This window comes from Cynocephalus volans, chromosome 7, assembly GCF_027409185.1.
Source record: "Cynocephalus volans isolate mCynVol1 chromosome 7, mCynVol1.pri, whole genome shotgun sequence".
Taxonomy (NCBI): domain Eukaryota; kingdom Metazoa; phylum Chordata; class Mammalia; order Dermoptera; family Cynocephalidae; genus Cynocephalus; species Cynocephalus volans.
Genome location: NC_084466.1, coordinates 90,152,888 through 90,168,279, shown reverse-complemented (window position 1 = coordinate 90,168,279; position 15,392 = coordinate 90,152,888).

The following is a 15,392-nucleotide window of genomic DNA, read 5'->3' as shown; positions in this document are numbered from 1 at the left end:
CAAACGGAACCTCCTCTGTGGAGTGCTTCCCTTCCTGGCTACTTGGGCCAGGTCCAAACAGGAAGCAATCCAAGTGGGGAAGAATAGGTCTCAAGGACAAACACTCACATTGTTTTTATCGTTCTGGCCGCTTTGCAAGTTGTAGTGCGTTGAGTGGTGTCCCCCCAGAACTCATTGGAGCTTGAAAAGTTTTCCCCAAATGTTATGTATCAGAAAGAGCCTCCACTGTGAGCGCTAAGAGGGTGGGCTATCCCATTATGGTAGTTGGGAGGTGGGGCCGTGAAGAGGTGATCGGATTGTAGGACCAGGCAGTAGTGAGTGGATTCAAAACGGTGGTCAGGGGCGAGCTTCTGAGGGCTTTCCAAGAGGAGAGTCTGTCTTTCTCTCTCTCTGCCCTCTGCTCTGCTCTGCTCTCTCCGCTTCCACCGTCGTGCAGTGGGAGAGCCCTGGGTCACTGTCCACACCAGCAGAGGGGACTTTGGGCGTCCCAGCCTCCGCAAGAGGAAGCAGTCAATTTCTTCTTCTTTAAAACACACCGAGTTCAGCGGACTTGGTTTTAAGCACGAAAAACGCACTAATAGAGAATTCGAGCCTGAAAGCAGGGGGTGGGGGGTGGGGAGGCAACGGAGAAGACGGGGCGCGGATGGGGTCGGATGGACATGCCGTAGGTCCTTTCTGGTCTGTGCACGACCTGAAGGCGTCTTGTTGGTAGCTCTGAGAGTTGGAAACGAAACGTGGGAGTGTACTTGTAGAGCCATCTCGTAAGAATTGACTCCCCAGGCTAGGATCCGAAGAAAAGACTTGTCTCCCCGAGAGTGTGAGTGGGCATCTTCCGGGGTGTGTGTGCCTGGGGCGGAGCGGGCACGTAGGGTTAAAAGTTGAATCTGAACACGATAACGGAGAGAAAATGCCAGGGCAGTTCCATTAGCAGTCCTCGCAATCCTTGACGAGAGCATGCGAAAGGCAGTCTTCCCAAACCGGAGGCATTTTTCACGTATTGACGTGCCCGTTAACTCCCAGAGCTTTCCGTTCTCCTGCTGAATCAAGTATCGCTCTCCTCGAAACTTCCTGGATGTCCTGCTTTATCTGAGTCTTTCCCTTTCATTTCAAGTGGTACGTTCCAAAACGACATCACGGACCCTCCACCGTTAGGGGAGTTTGCACTTTTCCATTAAAAGTAGGCTTCAAAGCTCAATGTGACTTCGTTGGTTCACTTTACTGAGACCTCTCTCGACTTCCGTCCTTCCTACTGTCTTTATCCACCTGCATCGTCTTCTGTTCTCATGAACGAGCGAAAACCCCGTCAAAGTCCCAGCTCTAGTCCATGCCGTCTGAGGACTGACGTGCCATTTGGGGATTTCTAGCTACACACCGTCTTGCGGCCAAGATCGGCACAGGTGACTTCGGGTGCTTTAGCGGAGGGATTTTCGCGTTCGTCAGTATACATCGCAAGTGCCGGGAAGACCCGTACTCACTCTTCACTGCTCCGTTTCTCTCACTCTTCAAAGATCCTTTTCTTCAGAATGGTGACTCGAGGAAGGAGCCAGTGAGAGTCTCTCTCTTCCTCTGTCTGTCGGCAGGTCTGTGTCACGCGTCGGGACACACACACGCACACCCTCTGAAGGTAGCGTCCCAGATCCTCCTTGAAGAAACGGGAAACGGTATTGCAGAGTCCTGGGAGCGTTCCGTTCGTTGTCTCGCCTTTCCTTCTTTCCTTCCCTCCTCCTTTCTTTCTTCTGTCTTCTTTCCTTCTGCCTTGTGTTTGCTTCTTCGATGTTGAGGCAAGAAACTTTGTTCATCAAGGGAAGGGACTTTGGATTTTACCTCCCTTGTTCCATCTCACTTGATCCCCACACCGCCGTGACCCCAAGCCCTCCGTGTCAAGAGGCCCAACTTGTCCGTGGGCGCACGCATCCATCACGCATGTCCTCACGTAGCAAGCAAAAGCAGGAGAGGATGCCCACGGGCGGCTGGTTTTCTTTCCTCGAAAGCTTGCAGACGGAGGTCGCATTTCCTGTTGTCTGGTTTTGTCAGGTGACTGGCCTCGGCCATACCTTGTGGTTTCATGAGACTGGTTGCCCTCTGTCCAGGATGCGATGCCGATCGGTAACATCGCTGGTTCGACCCGGGGAAGCAGTCACCAGTATCCAGTTTCCTCACAGGTCATTTCACAAATTTCAGCCAATTGATTTGCCGACAAAGTGAAAGTGTTCCAGGGGAAGCCGAGGAGAGTGAGTAAAGAACTCATGGCAGTAGTGGCAGTCCTTGATTTGGAGAATGCCACCACCCATCAACATGAAGAGAGGAGAGTCCTTTGAACGTACTGGGAACCCAAAGGATTCGATATGTCTCAGCGAGGTCGCCCACCATCCAAGTGATCTTTGGAAAAGAATTGCGTGTGACGCAGAAGTATTTGGAGGCCTCTGAACCTCTCCTTAAAGTGACCCTCGGCTTGCTTCCGGTGAGCACGTCGGGGTTATGAATATTGAATGAGGGGCGGAGCTCTGAAAGTAGGTGTGGACTGGGCGGGCCCCCCGCTGGGCCCTGACCGGCCAGTCCCGCCGCCCTTCCGGGAGCTGCTCAGTTGGCCGGCTGACTCCGTGGAACCCAGGCGACTCTTCTCGCTATGGAGGGGACGAGCAGCCCGAGAGACTCTCTGCCAAGAGAAGCCCGACGCAGGAGGGTTGTTCTGAGCTCGAGTCAAAAGGGTGCTCTGCAAGCATCGTTTGAGCAGAACCCCTACCCTGGTATAGCGGCCAGAGAAGAACTGGCTGAAGCAATTGGCATTCCAGAATGTAGAATTCAGATTTGGTTTCAAAACCAGAGAACACGACAGCTGAGGCCGAGTCGACTCAAGTCCCGAGGCTCCTCAGCTGAACAGCAAGTGCAGACTGAGGAAGGGCCTCGTCCTCACGCTCAGGAACGCGTCCCCAAGGAAGGCCGACGAAAGCGCACGGCCATCACCGGCGCCCAAGCCAGGATCCTCATTGAAGCTTTTGAGAAGAATCGGTTTCCTGGAATTGCCACCAGGGAAGAGCTGGCTACACAAACAGGCCTCCCGGAGGCCAGAATTCAAATCTGGTTTCAGAACCGAAGATCTCGGCACCCAGGCCAGAAGAGCCCAGGCGGAGCCGTGAATTTCCTGGCAGAAGGCTCAAGTGGGACACCTGACGTGAGTGTTCAGCTGCAGCCGAGCCACCTGTGCACCGCGCCCAGCGTGTCTGCTCACGCTCCTCCCTGCCCTCGTTTCGGCGGCAACCCGCTGCCATCGGGAGAAGCGTTGGCCCCACTGCACCCGGCCTTTGGTCCTTGGGAAGCGCCCTCTGGGGGCCGCGTGAGCCGGGCGGCGGGGCTCACGATGGTCCAGCCCAGCCAGCCTGTGCCTGCTGGAGAGATGTCTCACGGTCCGGTCACTCTCGTGAGCCACGCGTCAACAGCACCCATACTAGGAGTGGGGCTCTCGCACACTCAGACCCCTGTGTGGCCCCAATACCACAGCGGACGCCAGGATGACCAAGGCACCGGAGACCCTGGCCTGGCCGTATTGCCCTTGAAGGCCTCTTGTCAGCCACAAGCTGGTCGCCCTCAGCAACTGTGGCAGGCCCTGGCTCAGCAAGACACCTCCCACCAGAGGCAATGCTCGAGGGCAGGGCACCAGGGTGTGATGCTCCAATGGACCGCCGGAGAAGCACCCCCTCAGCAGCCTGTACACGCCGAGGTGGCCGTGTGGCAGCAGCAGGCACTGCCGAAGCAGGAGCCAACTCAGCCGCCCCAGCAAGCTGACCAGCACTCCGCAGGAAGCCCCAGCCTCCTCGATCAGCTCCTCTGGAGCCCAGAGTTTCAGGAAAGTGCCGAAGCCTTTCTGAATCTGGAGACAGAGGGGAACGACCCTCCGTCATCACCTGAACCGCCCCTCAGCGAAGGAGAATTTCAGGCTCTGCTAGACGTGCTGCAAAGCTCACTGGAAAGTCCACTGTAGGGGGAACAAGGCTTTCTTCCCAACACCCCCACGCAGACCTCTTTGGTTTGGCTTGCCTTGGCTTGGCTTTTTCATGCAGAATCGGTTCGGTGCGAGGAAGGATGAACCAGGAGCACATCGTGTTTGGGAGCAGGACGGAGGCAGGAACCAGCAGCAAGCACTCGGCAGGCCCGAGAGAGTCTCTGTAGTCATTGCTGTGGGCAGGGCTCAACTCGTGTTCTCACTTCCTGGCCTCAACGATTGTTTCGGGGCACCGGAGCGGCGCCGGGGACACCGTGGGCAAAGGGCCACGGGCGCTTTCACTGAATTCTGAGGAGAACAAGCACTTGCATGGCAAACGGAACCTCCTCTGTGGAGTGCTTCCCTTCCTGGCTACTTGGGCCAGGTCCAAACAGGAAGCAATCCAAGTGGGGAAGAATAGGTCTCAAGGACAAACACTCACATTGTTTTTATCGTTCTGGCCGCTTTGCAAGTTGTAGTGCGTTGAGTGGTGTCCCCCCAGAACTCATTGGAGCTTGAAAAGTTTTCCCCAAATGTTATGTATCAGAAAGAGCCTCCACTGTGAGCGCTAAGAGGGTGGGCTATCCCATTATGGTAGTTGGGAGGTGGGGCCGTGAAGAGGTGATCGGATTGTAGGACCAGGCAGTAGTGAGTGGATTCAAAACGGTGGTCAGGGGCGAGCTTCTGAGGGCTTTCCAAGAGGAGAGTCTGTCTTTCTCTCTCTCTGCCCTCTGCTCTGCTCTGCTCTCTCCGCTTCCACCGTCGTGCAGTGGGAGAGCCCTGGGTCACTGTCCACACCAGCAGAGGGGACTTTGGGCGTCCCAGCCTCCGCAAGAGGAAGCAGTCAATTTCTTCTTCTTTAAAACACACCGAGTTCAGCGGACTTGGTTTTAAGCACGAAAAACGCACTAATAGAGAATTCGAGCCTGAAAGCAGGGGGTGGGGGGTGGGGAGGCAACGGAGAAGACGGGGCGCGGATGGGGTCGGATGGACATGCCGTAGGTCCTTTCTGGTCTGTGCACGACCTGAAGGCGTCTTGTTGGTAGCTCTGAGAGTTGGAAACGAAACGTGGGAGTGTACTTGTAGAGCCATCTCGTAAGAATTGACTCCCCAGGCTAGGATCCGAAGAAAAGACTTGTCTCCCCGAGAGTGTGAGTGGGCATCTTCCGGGGTGTGTGTGCCTGGGGCGGAGCGGGCACGTAGGGTTAAAAGTTGAATCTGAACACGATAACGGAGAGAAAATGCCAGGGCAGTTCCATTAGCAGTCCTCGCAATCCTTGACGAGAGCATGCGAAAGGCAGTCTTCCCAAACCGGAGGCATTTTTCACGTATTGACGTGCCCGTTAACTCCCAGAGCTTTCCGTTCTCCTGCTGAATCAAGTATCGCTCTCCTCGAAACTTCCTGGATGTCCTGCTTTATCTGAGTCTTTCCCTTTCATTTCAAGTGGTACGTTCCAAAACGACATCACGGACCCGCCACCGTTAGGGGAGTTTGCACTTTTCCATTAAAAGTAGGCTTCAAAGCTCAATGTGACTTCGTTGGTTCACTTTACTGAGACCTCTCTCGACTTCCCGTCCTTCCTACTGTCTTTATCCACCTGCATCGTCTTCTGTTCTCATGAACGAGCGAAAACCCCGTCAAAGTCCCAGCTCTAGTCCATGCCGTCTGAGGACTGACGTGCCATTTGGGGATTTCTAGCTACACACCGTCTTGCGGCCAAGATCGGCACAGGTGACTTCGGGTGCTTTAGCGGAGGGATTTTCGCGTTCGTCAGTATACATCGCAAGTGCCGGGAAGACCCGTACTCACTCTTCACTGCTCCGTTTCTCTCACTCTTCAAAGATCCTTTTCTTCAGAATGGTGACTCGAGGAAGGAGCCAGTGAGAGTCTCTCTCTTCCTCTGTCTGTCGGCAGGTCTGTGTCACGCGTCGGGACACACACGTGCACACACACACGCACACCCTCTGAAGGTAGCGTCCCAGATCCTCCTTGAAGAAACGGGAAACGGTATTGCAGAGTCCTGGGAGCGTTCCGTTCGTTGTCTCGCCTTTCCTTCTTTCCTTCCCTCCTCCTTTCTTTCTTCTGTCTTCTTTCCTTCTGCCTTGTGTTTGCTTCTTCGATGTTGAGGCAAGAAACTTTGTTCATCAAGGGAAGGGACTTTGGATTTTACCTCCCTTGTTCCATCTCACTTGATCCCCACACCGCCGTGACCCCAAGCCCTCCGTGTCAAGAGGCCCAACTTGTCCGTGGGCGCACGCATCCATCACGCATGTCCTCACGTAGCAAGCAAAAGCAGGAGAGGATGCCCACGGGCGGCTGGTTTTCTTTCCTCGAAAGCTTGCAGACGGAGGTCGCATTTCCTGTTGTCTGGTTTTGTCAGGTGACTGGCCTCGGCCATACCTTGTGGTTTCATGAGACTGGTTGCCCTCTGTCCAGGATGCGATGCCGATCGGTAACATCGCTGGTTCGACCCGGGGAAGCAGTCACCAGTATCCAGTTTCCTCACAGGTCATTTCACAAATTTCAGCCAATTGATTTGCCGACAAAGTGAAAGTGTTCCAGGGGAAGCCGAGGAGAGTGAGTAAAGAACTCATGGCAGTAGTGGCAGTCCTTGATTTGGAGAATGCCACCACCCATCAACATGAAGAGAGGAGAGTCCTTTGAACGTACTGGGAACCCAAAGGATTCGATATGTCTCAGCGAGGTCGCCCACCATCCAAGTGATCTTTGGAAAAGAATTGCGTGTGACGCAGAAGTATTTGGAGGCCTCTGAACCTCTCCTTAAAGTGACCCTCGGCTTGCTTCCGGTGAGCACGTCGGGGTTATGAATATTGAATGAGGGGCGGAGCTCTGAAAGTAGGTGTGGACTGGGCGGGCCCCCCGCTGGGCCCTGACCGGCCAGTCCCGCCGCCCTTCCGGGAGCTGCTCAGTTGGCCGGCTGACTCCGTGGAACCCAGGCGACTCTTCTCGCTATGGAGGGGACGAGCAGCCCGAGAGACTCTCTGCCAAGAGAAGCCCGACGCAGGAGGGTTGTTCTGAGCTCGAGTCAAAAGGGTGCTCTGCAAGCATCGTTTGAGCAGAACCCCTACCCTGGTATAGCGGCCAGAGAAGAACTGGCTGAAGCAATTGGCATTCCAGAATGTAGAATTCAGATTTGGTTTCAAAACCAGAGAACACGACAGCTGAGGCCGAGTCGACTCAAGTCCCGAGGCTCCTCAGCTGAACAGCAAGTGCAGACTGAGGAAGGGCCTCGTCCTCACGCTCAGGAACGCGTCCCCAAGGAAGGCCGACGAAAGCGCACGGCCATCACCGGCGCCCAAGCCAGGATCCTCATTGAAGCTTTTGAGAAGAATCGGTTTCCTGGAATTGCCACCAGGGAAGAGCTGGCTACACAAACAGGCCTCCCGGAGGCCAGAATTCAAATCTGGTTTCAGAACCGAAGATCTCGGCACCCAGGCCAGAAGAGCCCAGGCGGAGCCGTGAATTTCCTGGCAGAAGGCTCAAGTGGGACACCTGACGTGAGTGTTCAGCTGCAGCCGAGCCACCTGTGCACCGCGCCCAGCGTGTCTGCTCACGCTCCTCCCTGCCCTCGTTTCGGCGGCAACCCGCTGCCATCGGGAGAAGCGTTGGCCCCACTGCACCCGGCCTTTGGTCCTTGGGAAGCGCCCTCTGGGGGCCGCGTGAGCCGGGCGGCGGGGCTCACGATGGTCCAGCCCAGCCAGCCTGTGCCTGCTGGAGAGATGTCTCACGGTCCGGTCACTCTCGTGAGCCACGCGTCAACAGCACCCATACTAGGAGTGGGGCTCTCGCACACTCAGACCCCTGTGTGGCCCCAATACCACAGCGGACGCCAGGATGACCAAGGCACCGGAGACCCTGGCCTGGCCGTATTGCCCTTGAAGGCCTCTTGTCAGCCACAAGCTGGTCGCCCTCAGCAACTGTGGCAGGCCCTGGCTCAGCAAGACACCTCCCACCAGAGGCAATGCTCGAGGGCAGGGCACCAGGGTGTGATGCTCCAATGGACCGCCGGAGAAGCACCCCCTCAGCAGCCTGTACACGCCGAGGTGGCCGTGTGGCAGCAGCAGGCACTGCCGAAGCAGGAGCCAACTCAGCCGCCCCAGCAAGCTGACCAGCACTCCGCAGGAAGCCCCAGCCTCCTCGATCAGCTCCTCTGGAGCCCAGAGTTTCAGGAAAGTGCCGAAGCCTTTCTGAATCTGGAGACAGAGGGGAACGACCCTCCGTCATCACCTGAACCGCCCCTCAGCGAAGGAGAATTTCAGGCTCTGCTAGACGTGCTGCAAAGCTCACTGGAAAGTCCACTGTAGGGGGAACAAGGCTTTCTTCCCAACACCCCCACGCAGACCTCTTTGGTTTGGCTTGCCTTGGCTTGGCTTTTTCATGCAGAATCGGTTCGGTGCGAGGAAGGATGAACCAGGAGCACATCGTGTTTGGGAGCAGGACGGAGGCAGGAACCAGCAGCAAGCACTCGGCAGGCCCGAGAGAGTCTCTGTAGTCATTGCTGTGGGCAGGGCTCAACTCGTGTTCTCACTTCCTGGCCTCAACGATTGTTTCGGGGCACCGGAGCGGCGCCGGGGACACCGTGGGCAAAGGGCCACGGGCGCTTTCACTGAATTCTGAGGAGAACAAGCACTTGCATGGCAAACGGAACCTCCTCTGTGGAGTGCTTCCCTTCCTGGCTACTTGGGCCAGGTCCAAACAGGAAGCAATCCAAGTGGGGAAGAATAGGTCTCAAGGACAAACACTCACATTGTTTTTATCGTTCTGGCCGCTTTGCAAGTTGTAGTGGGTTGAGTGGTGTCCCCCCAGAACTCATTGGAGCTTGAAAAGTTTTCCCCAAATGTTATGTATCAGAAAGAGCCTCCACTGTGAGCGCTAAGAGGGTGGGCTATCCCATTATGGTAGTTGGGAGGTGGGGCCGTGAAGAGGTGATCGGATTGTAGGACCAGGCAGTAGTGAGTGGATTCAAAACGGTGGTCAGGGGCGAGCTTCTGAGGGCTTTCCAAGAGGAGAGTCTGTCTTTCTCTCTCTCTGCCCTCTGCTCTGCTCTGCTCTCTCCGCTTCCACCGTCGTGCAGTGGGAGAGCCCTGGGTCACTGTCCACACCAGCAGAGGGGACTTTGGGCGTCCCAGCCTCCGCAAGAGGAAGCAGTCAATTTCTTCTTCTTTAAAACACACCGAGTTCAGCGGACTTGGTTTTAAGCACGAAAAACGCACTAATAGAGAATTCGAGCCTGAAAGCAGGGGGTGGGGGGTGGGGAGGCAACGGAGAAGACGGGGCGCGGATGGGGTCGGATGGACATGCCGTAGGTCCTTTCTGGTCTGTGCACGACCTGAAGGCGTCTTGTTGGTAGCTCTGAGAGTTGGAAACGAAACGTGGGAGTGTACTTGTAGAGCCATCTCGTAAGAATTGACTCCCCAGGCTAGGATCCGAAGAAAAGACTTGTCTCCCCGAGAGTGTGAGTGGGCATCTTCCGGGGTGTGTGTGCCTGGGGCGGAGCGGGCACGTAGGGTTAAAAGTTGAATCTGAACACGATAACGGAGAGAAAATGCCAGGGCAGTTCCATTAGCAGTCCTCGCAATCCTTGACGAGAGCATGCGAAAGGCAGTCTTCCCAAACCGGAGGCATTTTTCACGTATTGACGTGCCCGTTAACTCCCAGAGCTTTCCGTTCTCCTGCTGAATCAAGTATCGCTCTCCTCGAAACTTCCTGGATGTCCTGCTTTATCTGAGTCTTTCCCTTTCATTTCAAGTGGTACGTTCCAAAACGACATCACGGACCCTCCACCGTTAGGGGAGTTTGCACTTTTCCATTAAAAGTAGGCTTCAAAGCTCAATGTGACTTCGTTGGTTCACTTTACTGAGACCTCTCTCGACTTCCGTCCTTCCTACTGTCTTTATCCACCTGCATCGTCTTCTGTTCTCATGAACGAGCGAAAACCCCGTCAAAGTCCCAGCTCTAGTCCATGCCGTCTGAGGACTGACGTGCCATTTGGGGATTTCTAGCTACACACCGTCTTGCGGCCAAGATCGGCACAGGTGACTTCGGGTGCTTTAGCGGAGGGATTTTCGCGTTCGTCAGTATACATCGCAAGTGCCGGGAAGACCCGTACTCACTCTTCACTGCTCCGTTTCTCTCACTCTTCAAAGATCCTTTTCTTCAGAATGGTGACTCGAGGAAGGAGCCAGTGAGAGTCTCTCTCTTCCTCTGTCTGTCGGCAGGTCTGTGTCACGCGTCGGGACACACACGTGCACACACACACGCACACCCTCTGAAGGTAGCGTCCCAGATCCTCCTTGAAGAAACGGGAAACGGTATTGCAGAGTCCTGGGAGCGTTCCGTTCGTTGTCTCGCCTTTCCTTCTTTCCTTCCCTCCTCCTTTCTTTCTTCTGTCTTCTTTCCTTCTGCCTTGTGTTTGCTTCTTCGATGTTGAGGCAAGAAACTTTGTTCATCAAGGGAAGGGACTTTGGATTTTACCTCCCTTGTTCCATCTCACTTGATCCCCACACCGCCGTGACCCCAAGCCCTCCGTGTCAAGAGGCCCAACTTGTCCGTGGGCGCACGCATCCATCACGCATGTCCTCACGTAGCAAGCAAAAGCAGGAGAGGATGCCCACGGGCGGCTGGTTTTCTTTCCTCGAAAGCTTGCAGACGGAGGTTGCATTTCCTGTTGTCTGGTTTTGTCAGGTGACTGGCCTCGGCCATACCTTGTGGTTTCATGAGACTGGTTGCCCTCTGTCCAGGATGCGATGCCGATCGGTAACATCGCTGGTTCGACCCGGGGAAGCAGTCACCAGTATCCAGTTTCCTCACAGGTCATTTCACAAATTTCAGCCAATTGATTTGCCGACAAAGTGAAAGTGTTCCAGGGGAAGCCGAGGAGAGTGAGTAAAGAACTCATGGCAGTAGTGGCAGTCCTTGATTTGGAGAATGCCACCACCCATCAACATGAAGAGAGGAGAGTCCTTTGAACGTACTGGGAACCCAAAGGATTCGATATGTCTCAGCGAGGTCGCCCACCATCCAAGTGATCTTTGGAAAAGAATTGCGTGTGACGCAGAAGTATTTGGAGGCCTCTGAACCTCTCCTTAAAGTGACCCTCGGCTCGCTTCCGGTGAGCACGTCGGGGTTATGAATATTGAATGAGGGGCGGAGCTCTGAAAGTAGGTGTGGACTGGGCGGGCCCCCCGCTGGGCCCTGACCGGCCAGTCCCGCCGCCCTTCCGGGAGCTGCTCAGTTGGCCGGCTGACTCCGTGGAACCCAGGCGACTCTTCTCGCTATGGAGGGGACGAGCAGCCCGAGAGACTCTCTGCCAAGAGAAGCCCGACGCAGGAGGGTTGTTCTGAGCTCGAGTCAAAAGGGTGCTCTGCAAGCATCGTTTGAGCAGAACCCCTACCCTGGTATAGCGGCCAGAGAAGAACTGGCTGAAGCAATTGGCATTCCAGAATGTAGAATTCAGATTTGGTTTCAAAACCAGAGAACACGACAGCTGAGGCCGAGTCGACTCAAGTCCCGAGGCTCCTCAGCTGAACAGCAAGTGCAGACTGAGGAAGGGCCTCGTCCTCACGCTCAGGAACGCGTCCCCAAGGAAGGCCGACGAAAGCGCACGGCCATCACCGGCGCCCAAGCCAGGATCCTCATTGAAGCTTTTGAGAAGAATCGGTTTCCTGGAATTGCCACCAGGGAAGAGCTGGCTACACAAACAGGCCTCCCGGAGGCCAGAATTCAAATCTGGTTTCAGAACCGAAGATCTCGGCACCCAGGCCAGAAGAGCCCAGGCGGAGCCGTGAATTTCCTGGCAGAAGGCTCAAGTGGGACACCTGACGTGAGTGTTCAGCTGCAGCCGAGCCACCTGTGCACCGCGCCCAGCGTGTCTGCTCACGCTCCTCCCTGCCCTCGTTTCGGCGGCAACCCGCTGCCATCGGGAGAAGCGTTGGCCCCACTGCACCCGGCCTTTGGTCCTTGGGAAGCGCCCTCTGGGGGCCGCGTGAGCCGGGCGGCGGGGCTCACGATGGTCCAGCCCAGCCAGCCTGTGCCTGCTGGAGAGATGTCTCACGGTCCGGTCACTCTCGTGAGCCACGCGTCAACAGCACCCATACTAGGAGTGGGGCTCTCGCACACTCAGACCCCTGTGTGGCCCCAATACCACAGCGGACGCCAGGATGACCAAGGCACCGGAGACACTGGCCTGGCCGTATTGCCCTTGAAGGCCTCTTGTCAGCCACAAGCTGGTCGCCCTCAGCAACTGTGGCAGGCCCTGGCTCAGCAAGAAACCTCCCACCAGAGGCAATGCTCGAGGGCAGGGCACCAGGGTGTGATGCTCCAATGGACCGCCGGAGAAGCACCCCCTCAGCAGCCTGTACACGCCGAGGTGGCCGTGTGGCAGCAGCAGGCACTGCCGAAGCAGGAGCCAACTCAGCCGCCCCAGCAAGCTGACCAGCACTCCGCAGGAAGCCCCAGCCTCCTCGATCAGCTCCTCTGGAGCCCAGAGTTTCAGGAAAGTGCCGAAGCCTTTCTGAATCTGGAGACAGAGGGGAACGACCCTCCGTCATCACCTGAACCGCCCCTCAGCGAAGGAGAATTTCAGGCTCTGCTAGACGTGCTGCAAAGCTCACTGGAAAGTCCACTGTAGGGGGAACAAGGCTTTCTTCCCAACACCCCCACGCGGACCTCTTTGGTTTGGCTTGCCTTGGCTTGGCTTTTTCATGCAGAATCGGTTCGGTACGAAGAAGGATGAACCAGGAGCACATCGTGTTTGGGAGCAGGACGGAGGCAGGAACCAGCAGCAAGCACTCGGCAGGCTCGAGAGAGTCTCTGTAGTCATTGCTGTGGGCAGGGCTCAACTCGTGTTCTCACTTCCTGGCCTCAACGATTGTTTCGGGGCACCGGAGCGGCGCCGGGGACACCGTGGGCAAAGGGCCACGGGCGCTTTCACTGAATTCTGAGGAGAACAAGCACTTGCATGGCAAACGGAACCTCCTCTGTGGAGTGCTTCCCTTCCTGGCTACTTGGGCCAGGTCCAAACAGGAAGCAATCCAAGTGGGGAAGAATAGGTCTCAAGGACAAACACTCACATTGTTTTTATCGTTCTGGCCGCTTTGCAAGTTGTAGTGGGTTGAGTGGTGTCCCCCCAGAACTCATTGGAGCTTGAAAAGTTTTCCCCAAATGTTATGTATCAGAAAGAGCCTCCACTGTGAGCGCTAAGAGGGTGGGCTATCCCATTATGGTAGTTGGGAGGTGGGGCCGTGAAGAGGTGATCGGATTGTAGGACCAGGCAGTAGTGAGTGGATTCAAAACGGTGGTCAGGGGCGAGCTTCTGAGGGCTTTCCAAGAGGAGAGTCTGTCTTTCTCTCTCTCTGCCCTCTGCTCTGCTCTGCTCTCTCCGCTTCCACCGTCGTGCAGTGGGAGAGCCCTGGGTCACTGTCCACACCAGCAGAGGGGACTTTGGGCGTCCCAGCCTCCGCAAGAGGAAGCAGTCAATTTCTTCTTCTTTAAAACACACCGAGTTCAGCGGACTTGGTTTTAAGCACGAAAAACGCACTAATAGAGAATTCGAGCCTGAAAGCGGGGGGCTGGGGGGTGGGGAGGCAACGGAGAAGACGGGGCGCGGATGGGGTCGGATGGACATGCCGTAGGTCCTTTCTGGTCTGTGCACGACCTGAAGGCGTCTTGTTGGTAGCTCTGAGAGTTGGAAACGAAACGTGGGAGTGTACTTGTAGAGCCATCTCGTAAGAATTGACTCCCCAGGCTAGGATCCGAAGAAAAGACTTGTCTCCCCGAGAGTGTGAGTGGGCATCTTCCGGGGTGTGTGTGCCTGGGGCGGAGCGGGCACGTAGGGTTAAAAGTTGAATCTGAACACGATAACGGAGAGAAAATGCCAGGGCAGTTCCATTAGCAGTCCTCGCAATCCTTGACGAGAGCATGCGAAAGGCAGTCTTCCCAAACCGGAGGCATTTTTCACGTATTGACGTGCCCGTTAACTCCCAGAGCTTTCCGTTCTCCTGCTGAATCAAGTATCGCTCTCCTCGAAACTTCCTGGATGTCCTGCTTTATCTGAGTCTTTCCCTTTCATTTCAAGTGGTACGTTCCAAAACGACATCACGGACCCTCCACCGTTAGGGGAGTTTGCACTTTTCCATTAAAAGTAGGCTTCAAAGCTCAATGTGACTTCGTTGGTTCACTTTACTGAGACCTCTCTCGACTTCCGTCCTTCCTACTGTCTTTATCCACCTGCATCGTCTTCTGTTCTCATGAACGAGCGAAAACCCCGTCAAAGTCCCAGCTCTAGTCCATGCCGTCTGAGGACTGACGTGCCATTTGGGGATTTCTAGCTACACACCGTCTTGCGGCCAAGATCGGCACAGGTGACTTCGGGTGCTTTAGCGGAGGGATTTTCGCGTTCGTCAGTATACATCGCAAGTGCCGGGAAGACCCGTACTCACTCTTCACTGCTCCGTTTCTCTCACTCTTCAAAGATCCTTTTCTTCAGAATGGTGACTCGAGGAAGGAGCCAGTGAGAGTCTCTCTCTTCCTCTGTCTGTCGGCAGGTCTGTGTCACGCGTCGGGACACACACGTGCACACACACACGCACACCCTCTGAAGGTAGCGTCCCAGATCCTCCTTGAAGAAACGGGAAACGGTATTGCAGAGTCCTGGGAGCGTTCCGTTCGTTGTCTCGCCTTTCCTTCTTTCCTTCCCTCCTCCTTTCTTTCTTCTGTCTTCTTTCCTTCTGCCTTGTGTTTGCTTCTTCGATGTTGAGGCAAGAAACTTTGTTCATCAAGGGAAGGGACTTTGGATTTTACCTCCCTTGTTCCATCTCACTTGATCCCCACACCGCCGTGACCCCAAGCCCTCCGTGTCAAGAGGCCCAACTTGTCCGTGGGCGCACGCATCCATCACGCATGTCCTCACGTAGCAAGCAAAAGCAGGAGAGGATGCCCACGGGCGGCTGGTTTTCTTTCCTCGAAAGCTTGCAGACGGAGGTCGCATTTCCTGTTGTCTGGTTTTGTCAGGTGACTGGCCTCGGCCATACCTTGTGGTTTCATGAGACTGGTTGCCCTCTGTCCAGGATGCGATGCCGATCGGTAACATCGCTGGTTCGACCCGGGGAAGCAGTCACCAGTATCCAGTTTCCTCACAGGTCATTTCACAAATTTCAGCCAATTGATTTGCCGACAAAGTGAAAGTGTTCCAGGGGAAGCCGAGGAGAGTGAGTAAAGAACTCATGGCAGTAGTGGCAGTCCTTGATTTGGAGAATGCCACCACCCATCAACATGAAGAGAGGAGAGTCCTTTGAACGTACTGGGAACCCAAAGGATTCGATATGTCTCAGCGAGGTCGCCCACCATCCAAGTGATCTTTGGAAAAGAATTGCGTGTGACGCAGAAGTATTT